Source organism: Sapajus apella, unplaced genomic scaffold, assembly GCF_009761245.1.
Source record: "Sapajus apella isolate SASKATOON/1434 unplaced genomic scaffold, GSC_monkey_1.0 scaffold22, whole genome shotgun sequence".
NCBI lineage: Eukaryota > Metazoa > Chordata > Mammalia > Primates > Cebidae > Sapajus > Sapajus apella.
The window spans coordinates 3,040,020-3,053,306 of record NW_022436962.1 but is presented as its reverse complement, the minus strand read 5'-3'; the positions used below and the strand labels follow the sequence as shown (position 1 = coordinate 3,053,306).

At 37.6% G+C, this 13,287-nt stretch overlaps 1 pseudogene; it reads right to left on the bottom strand.

Annotated features, from left to right (window-relative positions):
* The window catches only part of LOC116559067, a 16,031-nt pseudogene extending 4,445 nt beyond the window's left edge, over positions 1 to 11,586 (bottom strand).
* Positions 11,587 to 13,287: the final 1,701 nt, after the last annotated feature.

The window sequence follows — 13,287 nt, the reverse complement described above, 5'->3', positions numbered from 1 at the left end:
ATACACACACACACACACACACACACACACACATATATATATATTTTGGATACAAGTTCTTTATCATATATATGCTTTACAAAAATTTTCACCCATTCTGTGGCTTATCTTTTCATTCTCTTAAGACTGTTTTTAGCAGATCATTTTTTTTTTAATTTTACTAAAGACCTAATTATTACATTTTTATTTCATGGATAGTGCTATTGATATTGTATCTAAAAAGCAAATCAAAGGTCACTTAGATTTTCTTCTGTGTTAGTCTAGAAGTTTATAGTTTTGTTTTTTACATTTAGGTCCATAATCTATTTTGAGTTAATTTCTCTAAAAGATATAGGGTCTGTATATATATTTATTTTTGGGTTTGCACATGATACATTGTTCTGGCATAATACATTGAAAAGAGTATCCTTTCTCAATCAAAATTCATCTGCTTTTTTGCCCAAAATTGGTTACTGGCATCTATTTCTAGGCTCTCTATTCTGTTCCTTTGTTAAATTTATTTATTCTCTTGTCAATACCATGGTGTCTTGGTTACTTTAGCTTTATAGTAAATCTTGAAGTCATGTAGTGTTAATACTCCAGTTTACTTTATTCAACATTATTTTTGCACCTCTGGGTATCTGCCTTTCTGTATAAATTTTAGAATTATTTTGTCAATCTCCATCAGTGGGATTTTGATTCGGATTTCACTGAGCCTACAGATCAAGCTAGAAAGAATTAACATTTTAACAGTATTGAGTCTTCCTACAAATGAACATAAATGTCTATTCATTTGATTAAAATTTGCTTGATTTCTTTTGCCAGAGTTTTGTAGTTTCCTTCATATAAGTGCTGAACATACATTGTTAAATTTCTACCTAAGTAGTTTATTTTTTATGCTAATGTAAATGATACTGTAATTTTAGTTTCAAATTTCAATTCTTTAATGCTGCCATATAAGAAAGAATTTAACTTTGGTTTATTAATCTTGAATCCTGAAGTCCTCATATAATTGCTTATTTTTTCCAGGAGTCTTTTTTTTTTCTATTCTTTGAGATTCTCTTTATAGATAATCATGTTATCTGCAAGACAGCTTATTGCATTAGCTAGAAGTTCTTGTACAATGTTGAACAGGAATGGTGAGAGGGGTCATCCTCACCTTGCTCTCAAACTTAGGGGGAAGACATTTAGTTTCTTACCATTAAGTATGATGTTAGCTGTATGGTTTTTTGTAGATTTTCTTTATCAAGTCAAGGAAGTTCTCTATTCCTAACTGGCTGAATTTTTTTTTTTTCAATCATGAATTGGTGGTGTATTTTCTCAAATGCCTTTTCTGCATTTATTGATGGGATCATATGATTTTTCTCTTTAGCCTGTTGATGTGATTAATTGATTTTCGAATTCTGAACCAGCCTCACATACCTGAAATAAGTTTCTCTTGGTTATGTTATATAATTCTGTTTATGTAATAATTTAATTTGTTAATATTTTATTGACAATTTTTTGAAAATACCATATGATTTTATAAAACAAAAACAAAGGAAACACCTTAAGAGACATGCTGTTTCACAGTAAAGTGATTTTATTGGCAGGCTGTCTTTGAAAATGGGACAAATTATCAGATGGGTTTTTTAAATTGTACTTTAAGTTCTGGGGTACATGTGCGGATCTTGCAGGATTGTTGCATAGGTACACAAATGTCGTGGTGATTTGCTGTCTAAATCCCCCCGTCACCTATATCAGCCATTTCTCCTAGTGTTATCCCTCCCCAACCTCCCTGACCTCTGCTGTTCCCCCCCATACCCCGTCACCCAACATACCCATGTGTGATGTTTCCCTCCCTGTGTCCATGTGATCTTATTGTTCAACACCCACCTATGAGTGAGAACATGCGGTGTTTACTGAAACTGGACCACTTCCTTATACCTTACACTAAAATTAACTCCAAATGGATTAAAGATTTAAACATAAGACCTAACACCATAAAAACCCTAGAAGAAAACATAGGCAAAACAATTCAGGACATGGGCATAGGCAAGGACTTCATAACTAAAACATCAAAAGTAATGACAACAAAAGCCAAAATAGACAAATGGGATCTAATTAAACTCTAGAGCCTCTCTACAGGAAAAGAAACAATCATTAGAGTGAACCAGCAACCAACAGAATGTGAAAAAATTATTGCAATCTACCCATCAAAGGGCTAATATCCAGAATCTACAAAGAACTAAAGCAGATTTACAAGAAAAAAAAAAACAAAAAACCCCATCAAAAAGTGGGTGAAGGATATGAACAGGCACTTTTCAAAAGAAGACATTTATGAGGCCAACAAACATGAAAAAATGCTCATCATCACTGGTCATTAGAAAAATGCAAATCAAAACTACATTGAGATACCATCTCATGCCAGTTAGAATGGCGATCATTAAAATCTGGAGACAACAGATGCTGGAGAGGATATGGAGAAATAGGAACACTTTTACACTGTTGGTTGGAGTGTAAATTAGTTCAACCATTGTGGAAGACCGTGTGGTGATTCTTCAAGGACCTAGAAATAGAAATTCCATTTAACCCAGCAATCCCATTACTGGGTATATACCCAAAGGATTATAAATCATTCTACTATAAAGACACATGCACATGTATGTTCATTGAGGCACTGTTTACAATAGTAAAGACCTGGAACCAACCCAAATGCCCATCAATGATAGATTAAACAAAGAAAATGTGGCACATATACACCATGGAAAACTATTCAGCCATAAAAAAATAATGAGTTCATGTCCTTTGTAGGGACATGGATGAATCTGGAAACCATCATTCTCAGCAAACAGGGATGGGTTTTTAACTATGTAATAGCACCATAATCTATCATGGGGGCCAGGAAGCTCAGGGCCTTTATTTATCTTTTCTTTTACTTTTTAAAACTTGTATATATTCATTGAATATAAATGCAGGTTTTTTTTTACGTGGATATGTTACATTGTGGTGAATGAAGTCAGGGCCTTTGGTACATCCATCATTGGAACAACGCACATTGTATACACCAAGCAACTTGCTATCATCTACTCCCTTCTTATCCCCTACTCCTCCGAGTCTTCATTGTATATCACTACACACTCTGCTTCCATGTCTACACCTTATTTAGCTTGCACTTATAAATGAGAACATGTGATATTTGTCTTTCTGTATCTGAGTTGTTTCACTTAAGATAGTGTCTCCAGTTTTATCCATGTTGCTGTAAAAGACGTGATTTTATTCTTTTTCTTTTTTATGTCTGAGTAGTTTCCCACTCTGTGTGTGTGTGTGTGTATGTATGTGTGTGTGTGTGTGTGTGTGTGTGTGTGTGTATATAACATTTTCTTTATCCAGTCCTCCATTTATGGACACTTAGGTTGATTCCATATCATTACTATTGTAAATAGTGCTGCAATAAACATATGAATGCTGGTATCTTATTGATATAATACTTTCTTTCCCTTGAGTAGATACCCAGTGCCAGGGATTCTGGATCATATGGTAGTTCTATTTGTATGTCTTTGAGAAATCTCCATTTTGTTTCCGTAGAGGTTGTACTGATTTGCATTCCTACCATTAGTGGATAAGCATTCTTTTTTCTCCACATCCTCACCAGCATCTGTTATTTTTAGTTTTTTTTAACAATAGCCATTCTCATTAGTATAAAATAATATCTCATTGTGATTTTAATTTGCATTTCTCTGATGATTAGTAATAATGAGTAGTCTTTTCATATGTTTATTGGCCATTTGTCTTCTTTTGTAAAATGTCTATTCATGTCCTTAGCCCACTTTTTAGTGGGATTATTTCAGGGGTTTTTTTTGTTGAATTATTTGAGTTTTTTGTAAATTCTGGACATTAATCCCCTTCTGAAAGTATAGCACAAATATTTGGAAGTATTTTCTCCAGTTCCTTAAGTTGTCTGTTCACTCTGTTAATTATTTCTTTTGCCAAACAGAAGATTTTTAGGTAAGTCCCATTTCTCTATTTTTGTTTTTGTTGCCTGTGCTTTTGAGTTCTTAGTGATAGATATTTTTTTTTGTGCCTAAACCAAGGTCTAGAATATTTTTTCCTAGGTTTTCTTCTAGTATTTTTATAGTTTCAGTTCTTATATTCAAGTCTTTAACCCATCTGGAATTGATTTTTTTATATAGTAATATATAGGGTGCATTTTTATTCTTTTGCATATGGCAGTCCAATTTTTCTAGCACCATTTATTGAAAAGGGTGTCTTTTCCCCATTGCTTGTTATTATTGACTTTATCAAAGATCGGTTGGCTGCAAGTATGCGGCTTTATTTTTGGGATCTCTATATGTCTATTTCTATTCCAGAACCATGCTATTTTGGTTACTATAGTCTTGTAGCATAGTTTGAAGTCAGACAATGTGATACCTCCAACTTTGTTCTTTTTGCTTTGGATTGCTTTGACTGTTTGGACTCTTTTTTGGTTTCATATAAAATAACATTGGTATTTTGATAGAGATTGCATTGAACGGATTGAGTTGGCAGTTTGGTCATTTTAACTATATTAATTCTTCTGACCCAAGAATTGGATACTCTAAGGTTGGGTGCATATATATTAGGATTGTTATATTATCTTGCTGAATTGATTTCTTTATAATTATATAATTATCTTTTTAAATATTTTTTTATTGTTTTTGACTTAAATCCTATTTTATCAGACATGAAGATAGCTACTCCTGCTCTCTGTTGTTTTCCCTTTGCACAGGCTATCTTTCCGCCCTTTTACTTTCAGTCTATAGATGTCTTATATGTAAGATCAGTTTCTTATAAGCAGCATATAGTTAGGTCATGTTTTTTATCCATTTTGCCAATCTATATCTTTAAATGGATTATTTAATCCATTTACATTTAAAGTTGATATGTGAGGCTCTTTTCCTGTCATATTGTTAATTGTTTTCAGGCTGTTTTATAAATTCTTTCTTTTTCTCATTTTGTCTTTGTGATTTGATAAAATTATGTCATGATGTAATTTGAATCATCAAATTTTTTTATATTTTCATGATAGTAAATATTTACCTCTTATTGCCATATTTAAGATACGTATGAGCATTTCTTATGGAGCTGGTCTGATAATGACAAGTTCTTTCAGAATTTGCTTGTGAGGGGAAGACTATTTCTTCTTCATTTATGAAGTTTATTCTGGTAAGATATAATATTCTTAGTTGACAGCAATTTTTTTTTTCCAGGACTTCAAAAATGCTATTCCATTCTCTTCTCGCCTATAAGGTTTCTGTTGAAAAGTATGCTGTTATTTGGATGGGCTTTCCTTTATGGGTGAGCAGATGCTTTACTCTTGCTAGTTTAAAAATTCTTTCTTTCACTTTGATTTTAGATATTCTGAACATAATATGCTGTGGTAAAGTCCTTTCTGCAATGTATTTTCTGGCGATCACTGGGCCTCTGGTATCTGGATACCTAACACTTTTGCTAGACTTGGAAAGTTTTTACTGATTATTTCCTGAAATAGGTTTTGAGGAACCTATTTGACTTATTTTCTTCCTTAGGAATACTAATAATTTGCAAGTGCAATCTCTTTATGTACTGTCAAACATCCTGAAGGCTTTTACATTTTTTTTTTATGATGGAGTCTCACACTGTTGCTTGGGCTGGAATCCCATGGTGCAATCCTCACTGCAACCTCCACCTCTCAGATTCAAGCAATTCTCCTGCCTCAGCCTCCATAGTAGCTGGGATTTCAGGTGCCCACCATCATGCCCAGCTAATTTTTTTGTATTTTTAGTAGAGATTGGGTTTCACTATGTTGGCCAGGCTGGTCTCAAACTGCTGAACTCCACCCACCTCGGCCTCCCAAAGTGCTGAGATGACAGGTGTGAGCCACCACACCTGGTCTTATTCTTTATTCTTCTTCTTCTTGAATTAAAAGACCTATCTTCAAGTTCTAAGATTTGTTTTTCTGCTTGTCCTAGTCTAGTATTAAAACTTTTGAATGTATTTTTTATTACTTTGAATGAGTTTTTTAGCTCCAGAATTAATTTTTAAAATGTATTTAATTAATTTTTATTTTATTTCATTTTTGAGGTAAGGTCTGGTTCTGTCGCCCAGGCTGGAGTGCAGTGGCACAATCTCAGCTCATTGCAACCTTTACCTCCTAGACAGAAACCATCCTCCCAACTCAGCCTCCCCAGTAGCTGTGACTATAGGCACATGCCACTACACCTAAATAACTTTTGTATTTTTTTTTTTTTTTTAAGGACAGGGTTTTGCCATGTTACTTAGGCTGGTCTCAAATTTCCTAATTTGATACCAGCTCAAGTGATCTACCTGCCTTGGCCTCCCAAAGTCTCGGAATTATAGGCATGAGTTATAGTCCCCAGCCATTTATTTATTTATTTATTTCAAGATATCTATCTTCTTGGTAAATTTCTTATTCATTTACTAAATTGATTTTCTGATTTCTTTGCATTGGTTTTCAGATTTCTATTGCATTTAAATGAGATTTTATAAAATTAATACCTTAAATTCTTTTTCTAGTATTTTGAGGAATTCTTTTTGATTGGGATCTATTGTTAGATAATTGTGATTCTTTTGTGATATTTTCTTCCTTGTTCACAATTCCTGTGTCCTTCCATTGATATCTGTGCCTTTGGTGAAGTAGATGCTTATTCCAATTTTTTTGAAATTGCCTCTGTAGTGAATAATTTTTTCCTGAAGATATATAACTGCTGTTGATTGAGTAGAACACTGGCTTTGATTTTGGGTATCTGTTGTAGTGTGAGTTTTGTATGTCTTCTTTGGCAGTGCACAGGGTCAGTGGTGTTTGTGATTTCTTTGGTGGCTTAGGTTATGGTTATTAATTGAGCCTGTGCTAAAGTTTTTTTGGGGATTTGGACACCAACTGACCCATTCTTTGGGCCATGGTGGTAGCAACTGAATGTGCCTGCTTTTGGTAGCCAGAATAAATTATGCTGGCACCAGTGTTAGTGGGCCCTGGAGGGCCATTTCTTGGGCCTTCAGGTATTTTGTTTAGAAGCTAATATTGAGAGCAGTGAGCCAGGTATATGGGAAGTTTCTCAGGTCCCTTGGCAGCTGGTATCATTTGAGTAATGGCAGTAGTGGTAGTAAAGCAACCCACTGGGACCCAAGTTGTTTGTGTTGGCGTTGTTGATAGCTGTGATGGGTTGGGCAGGCTAGTCCTCAGTTTCACAGCTGTCTGTAGCACAGGGGTGAGTATTACCCTAAATGTGCTTAGGAGAGCTTAGTTTTCCCTGTTCTTCCCCAGGCTGGATGGTAGCTGCAGCTGTGTTGCTTCAAACTCAGTCAAAAAAGATGCACACTCCAATATTAAACTTTCAAAATGGTGTCTTGGGCCTGGGACCAGAGAGAGTGGGGTCCCAACTCAGGTGAGCAACATGGGCAAAAAGCTATGGAGAGTGTAGTCTGCTTAAATGTCAGTCTCATAGCAGCGGAGGGCAGGGTGACGTGTATTGTCCTATGTACTTATGTACACATAAAAGGGCCTGGTTTTCCTGTTCATCCTCAGCTGGGCAGCAGCTGTAGCCATGTGAGCTCGAACTTGACCTGAGCATGGGGCACAGCCCAGTGTTAAACTCTCAAAATGGTGTCCTGGGACTGTGACAGGGAGGGCAGTCTTTGTCAGGCAGTGTGGGCAAGAAGCTGTGGTGAATGTGGCCCACTCACTTCTTGGTCCCACAACAGCACATTGTTGGGCAGTGGATGTAGTCCTAGATATGTACAGGAGAGCGTGGTTTTCCTATCCCTTTTGGCCAGGTGGCAGCTGCAGCTGCATTAGCCTGAACTCAGCCTAAAGGCAGAGTGAAGCCCAGCATTAAACTTTCACAATGTTGTCTTAAGCCAGGGACCAGAGAGAGGGGGATCTTTCCAAGCAAGCAATGTTGTCAAAATGCTGTGAGGAGTATGGTCTTCTCATTCTCAGTCTCAACAGCAGCCTGCAGTAGGGAATCAGGGGTGTGTGGGAGCAACTGGTCTCCCCTCTCCCTCCTTGGAGCAGTGCAGTAGCCTCAGCTGTTTGTAGATCCCTAGTATCTAGGCTCTCAAAATAGCATTCAGCTAAAGATACTCTAGGCTTGGATGCCTGTGGGATTCTCCATGAATTCCCTTTCTGGAGCAAAGTCTCTGTGCAGTTGACTCTGTGGGAGAGAAATTTTTTCCCACAGATGCAAGATATCTCTAGATAGCCCACTATGTCAGGCTTGCATGGGTCAAGGGGTTCTTCTGAAGCCAAGGTTGTAAACACCCATTTCAGAGTGTAGAGCCCTGGGAGTTTCTCTCTTATAGTTCACCACATTCAGGAGTCTCTCCAGCTCTCAGCCACTCCCTGATTGGGCAAGCTACATTAAACCCTCTCCTTACATACTTTTGGTGCTTCGCATTACTTCTCTGTGTAACCTAGCATTCTCTCCTAGATGATCTGCTCACAATGTACCTACTTACTATTCTGGTTCCTCTCTGTGAAGGAGGCACATTCTACCTCTTGTTGATTATTTATATATTTTATAATTTACTCTAAGTTTTGGAATACATGTGCTGAACGTTTGTTATATAGGTATACATGTGCCATGGTGGTTTGCTGCACCCATTAACCCGTCATCTAGGTTCTGAGCCTGGCATGTATTAAATATTTGTCCCAATGCTTTCCCTCCACTTTAAATCATTTTACTATAAAGACAAATGCACACGTATGTTTATTGCAACACTATTTACAATAGCAAAGACTTGAAACCAACCCACATGTCCATCCATGAAAGGCTGGATAAAGAAATCATTGATAATTTTTACATCTATTTTTATGAGACATATTGACTTGTTGCTGTCCTTTAGATATTTTTATCTGGTTTTGGTATTTTGATAATGATGGGCTCGTGTAATCAGTTGGAAAGCAATCTTTCTGCTTCTTTTTTTTTAGAAAAGATTGTGGAGAATTTTTGTCATTTCTTTCTCAAATATTTGGCAGAATTCACCAGTGATGTTATCTGGTCCTGGTGACTTAATTTTGCAAGTTTATTAATATTGACCTAATTTATTTCACAGATACAGGATTATTCAGAAGATTTGTTTCTCCTTTGTGAGTTTGGTTAGTTTGTATCTTTCAAAAAGTCTATTTTATCTAAGTAATCAAAATGTGTGGGTACAGAGTTTTCCATAACATCCTTTATTATTCTTTTAATGCTCATGAAACTAGTCGTGATGTCTCTCTTTCATTTCATATTTCAGTAATTTGTGTCTTCTCTCACTTTCTTGATTAGTCTGGCTAGAAGTTTATAAATTTTATTCATCTTTTCAAAGTGCCAGTTTTTGATTTGGTTGATTCTTTAATATATATATTTTTGTTTTAAATTTCATTGATTTCTGCTTGATTTCTTTCTTTTCTTCTGCTTGTTTTAGGTTTCTGTTACTCTTCTTTCTTTAGTTTCTTAAGGTAGAAGTTTAGATTATTGATTTAGGTCTATCTTGTTTGGTAACATATACATTCAATGCTGTAGATTTACTTCGAAGCACTGCTTCCCCTGCATATTACATATTTTGACGTTTTATTTCATTTACTTCAAAATATTTTAAAAATTTTCTTGACTCTTTTTTACTGAATGTGTTATTAAGAATTGTTATTGTTTAATATCCAAATATTTTGTGATTTCTTTCCCTATGTTTTTATTATCATTTTCTAGTTTAACATTGTGGTCTGAGAGCATACTTTGCATTATTTTTTTTTATTCCTTAAAAAATTTAAACACTTTTTAATGGCCCAGAATGTTGTCTACCTTGGTGAATGTTTATTGATATATTAATATAGTCTGCTGTTAGATCCAGTTGATTTATGGTACTGTGAAGATCAACTGTATTCTTATTGATTTTCTGCATTTTACTTACTGCATTCATTTACTGCATTACTTACTGTATTTACTTACTGATTTTCTGCATAAATCTAACGATTTATCAAAACTGAAAGGGGAGTATTGAGGACACCAACTATAATAGTAAATATCAGCCATATTGTTTCAAATTTTTCTGTTGCTTACTTCTCATTTTCTTCTTTTTGTCATATTCTAATCATATGTATGTTACACCTTTTGTATTGTCCCAGAGTTCTTGAATGTTATGTACCATTAAACAAATTATTTTCCCTTTGCATTTAATTTTGAATTTCTCTTGATATTATTTTCAAGCTCAGTGATTCCTTCCTTTACTACTTCCTGTCTACTGGTGAGTCCAGCCAAACATTCTTCATTTTTGTTTCACTGTTTTTTATTTGTAGCACCTTTTAACTGTTCTTTTTAATGTAAAGCTCGGCTTGCACTACGCATTTCTCCTTGTGTGTTGTCTACTGTTTCCATCAGAGCACATATTATATTAATCACAGTTTAAATTCTCTGGTGATTCCAAAATCGATGTCAAATCTAAGCCTGGCTCTGATGTTTCCCTGGTCTCTTTTCGTTATGAGTTTTGAGCCTTTTAGCATGCTTGCAATTTTTTTTTGTAAGCAGGAAATGATAGAAACTGAGGTAATTTGGCTTTGATTTTATATTGATCTTGTTAGGATTTGAGCTATACTTCCTGTTTGCTGTAACTATAGGTGCCAGAAGAGTACGCATTTCTTGTTTCCTCATTTCATTTTCTCCTTTATTGTCTTTGGGTTTGTCTAAGAACTTCTTAAATAGGGTCAGGGTCCTACAGATCTTTCAGTTGGAATCTGCTGTTACACTGGAGCCCTATCAATATGGTGGCAAATCAGTGGAGCCAGAAGGCATTCTATAACCTTATGATTTAATCCTTATTTAGTGAGACTGAGTGATTGGGCTATCACATTCAGAAATGCTTCTTGGGAGGAGGATCCAAGATGGTCGTTTAGGAAGAGCTCAGGATTGCAGCTCCCAGTGAAAGCGCAGAGGGTGAGTGGACGCCGCATTTTTATTGCCCACAGACTAGGCAATTGCCTGGTGGAGGAGCTCCACGGTCACCAGCACGGCTGTTTCAGCCAGCGTGGCTGTGCCGGCTGGCGCCGCTGCTTTGCCCCGCATGGCTGCTTTGTCAGTGCCCCGGAGCAGTGGTTCTCTGTACAAAATACACCGGTCCAGGTGCCCTTTCGGCTGGCTATTGGAGCCACGGGAAGTTGCCCATTCATCTGTTTAAAAAGGTTACTGAGCAGAGAACCAGGACAGTAGATTCCAGGGCAAAAAAAGAGCCACGAATCTCAGTGCCACTATTTAAGCCAGCACAGTGAGTTGTCGCACGGGAAAAATCATACACCACGGCACCTCTTCAACAGGCGACTGGAACACCAACTTAAAAAAAAAAAAAGGCTCTGAGGCAGGGAGCCAGGTGATCAGGCTTGGCTGGTCCCACCCCCACAAAAGAACAGCAATCAGAAACTCTCTGAATTGAGAGTTTCACAGCAAGTGCAGCTGAACCCAGATGGTCCAGCTCTGTGGGGGAGGGGCATTCGCCATTACCGAGGCAGCCCGACACGACGGAGGTAGTCGGCCAATGCTGTGGCAACCCGCCACTGCAGAGAGGCTCTGCCTTAACAAGGCGGGCCGCTATTGCCGAGGCAGTTCTAACTACACCCATATAAACAGGACTGCAGGGAAGTTCACTCGGCAGCTGGGCGGAGCCCACAGCAGCTCAGCAAAGCCCCTATAGGCAGACAGTGACTAGGCTGCCTCCTTGCTGGGCAGGGCAGCTCTGAAGGAAAAAAAAAAAAAAGAGAAGGCAGCATAACCAAAACTCATAAAGCCCTAAATCCCTGGGACAGAGCACCTGGGAACAAAAAACAGTTTATGAGTTCTGCTGCAGCAGACCTAAACGTACCTGCCCAGCAGCTCTGAATGAACAACAGAGCTCACAGCTCAGCATTTGAGCTCCTATAAAGAAGAGACCATCTCCTCAAGCAGCTCCCTGACCCCTATATATCCAAAGAGCCACCTCATAAAGGAGAGATCAGATTGACACTAGGCGGGTATCCTTCTGGGACAAAGATAGCAGAAGAATAAAACTGGTAACAACCCTTACTGTTCAGCAGCTGCTGCAGGTGAACCCCAGGCAAGCAGGGCCTGGAGTGGACCTCAGCAGACCTACAGCAGAGGGGCCAGATTGTCAGAAGGAAAGCCAAGAAACAGAAATAACCTCATCATCAACAAATAGAATATCCACTCAGAAACCCAATCTGAAAGCCAGCAACTACAAAGTCGATAGGTGGATAAATCCTTAAAGATGGGAAGAAACCAGCGCAAAAAGGATGAAAACACTTGAAACCAGAACACCTCTCCTCCTACAAGGGATCACAACTCTTCACCAGCAAGGGAACAAGGTTGGATGGAGAACGAGTGTGATGAAATGACACAATCAGACTTCAGAAGGGGGGTAGTAAGAAACTTCTGTGAACTTAAAGAACATGTACTAACCCAATGCAAAGAAACTAAGAACCTTGAAAAAAGATTTGACGACATGCTAATGAGAATGGACAAAATAGATAGGAATATAAGTGAATTGATGGAGCTGAAAAACGCTACACGAGAACTTCGCGAAGCATGCACAAGTATCAACAGCCGAATTGACCAAGCAGAAGAAAGGATATCAGAGGTCGAAGATCAACTCAATGAAATAAAACGGGAAGGCAAGAATGGAGAAAAAAGGGTAAAAATGAATGAACAAAGTACCCAAGAAATGTGGGACTATGTGAAAAGACCTAATCTATGGTTGATAGGTGTACCTGAATGTGATGAAGAGAATGAATCCAAGCTGTAAAATACTCTTCAGGATATTATCCAGGAAAACTTCCCCAACCTAGCAAGACAGGCAAACATTCAAGTCCAGGAAATACAGAGAACACCACAAAGATATTCGTCAAGAAGAGCAACCCCAAGGCACATAATCGTCAGATTCACCAGGGTTGAAATAAAGGAGAAAATTCTAAGGGCAGCCAGAGAGAAAGGTCGGGTTACCCCCAAAGGGAAGCCCATCAGACTCACAGCAGATCTCTCAGCAGAAACCCTACAAGCCAGAAGAGAGTGGGGGCCAATATTCAACATCCTTAAAGAAAAGAACTTTCAACCCAGAATCTCATATCCAGCCAAACTAAGCTTCATAAGTGAAGGAAAAATAAAATCCTTTGTGAACATGCAAGTACTCTGAGATTTCGTCACCACCAGGCCAGCTCTACAAGAGCTCCTGAAAGAGGCTCTACACATATAAAGAAACAACCAGTACCAACCACTCCAAAAACATGCCCAAAGGTAAAGAGAATCAACACAATGATGTATCTGCATCAAC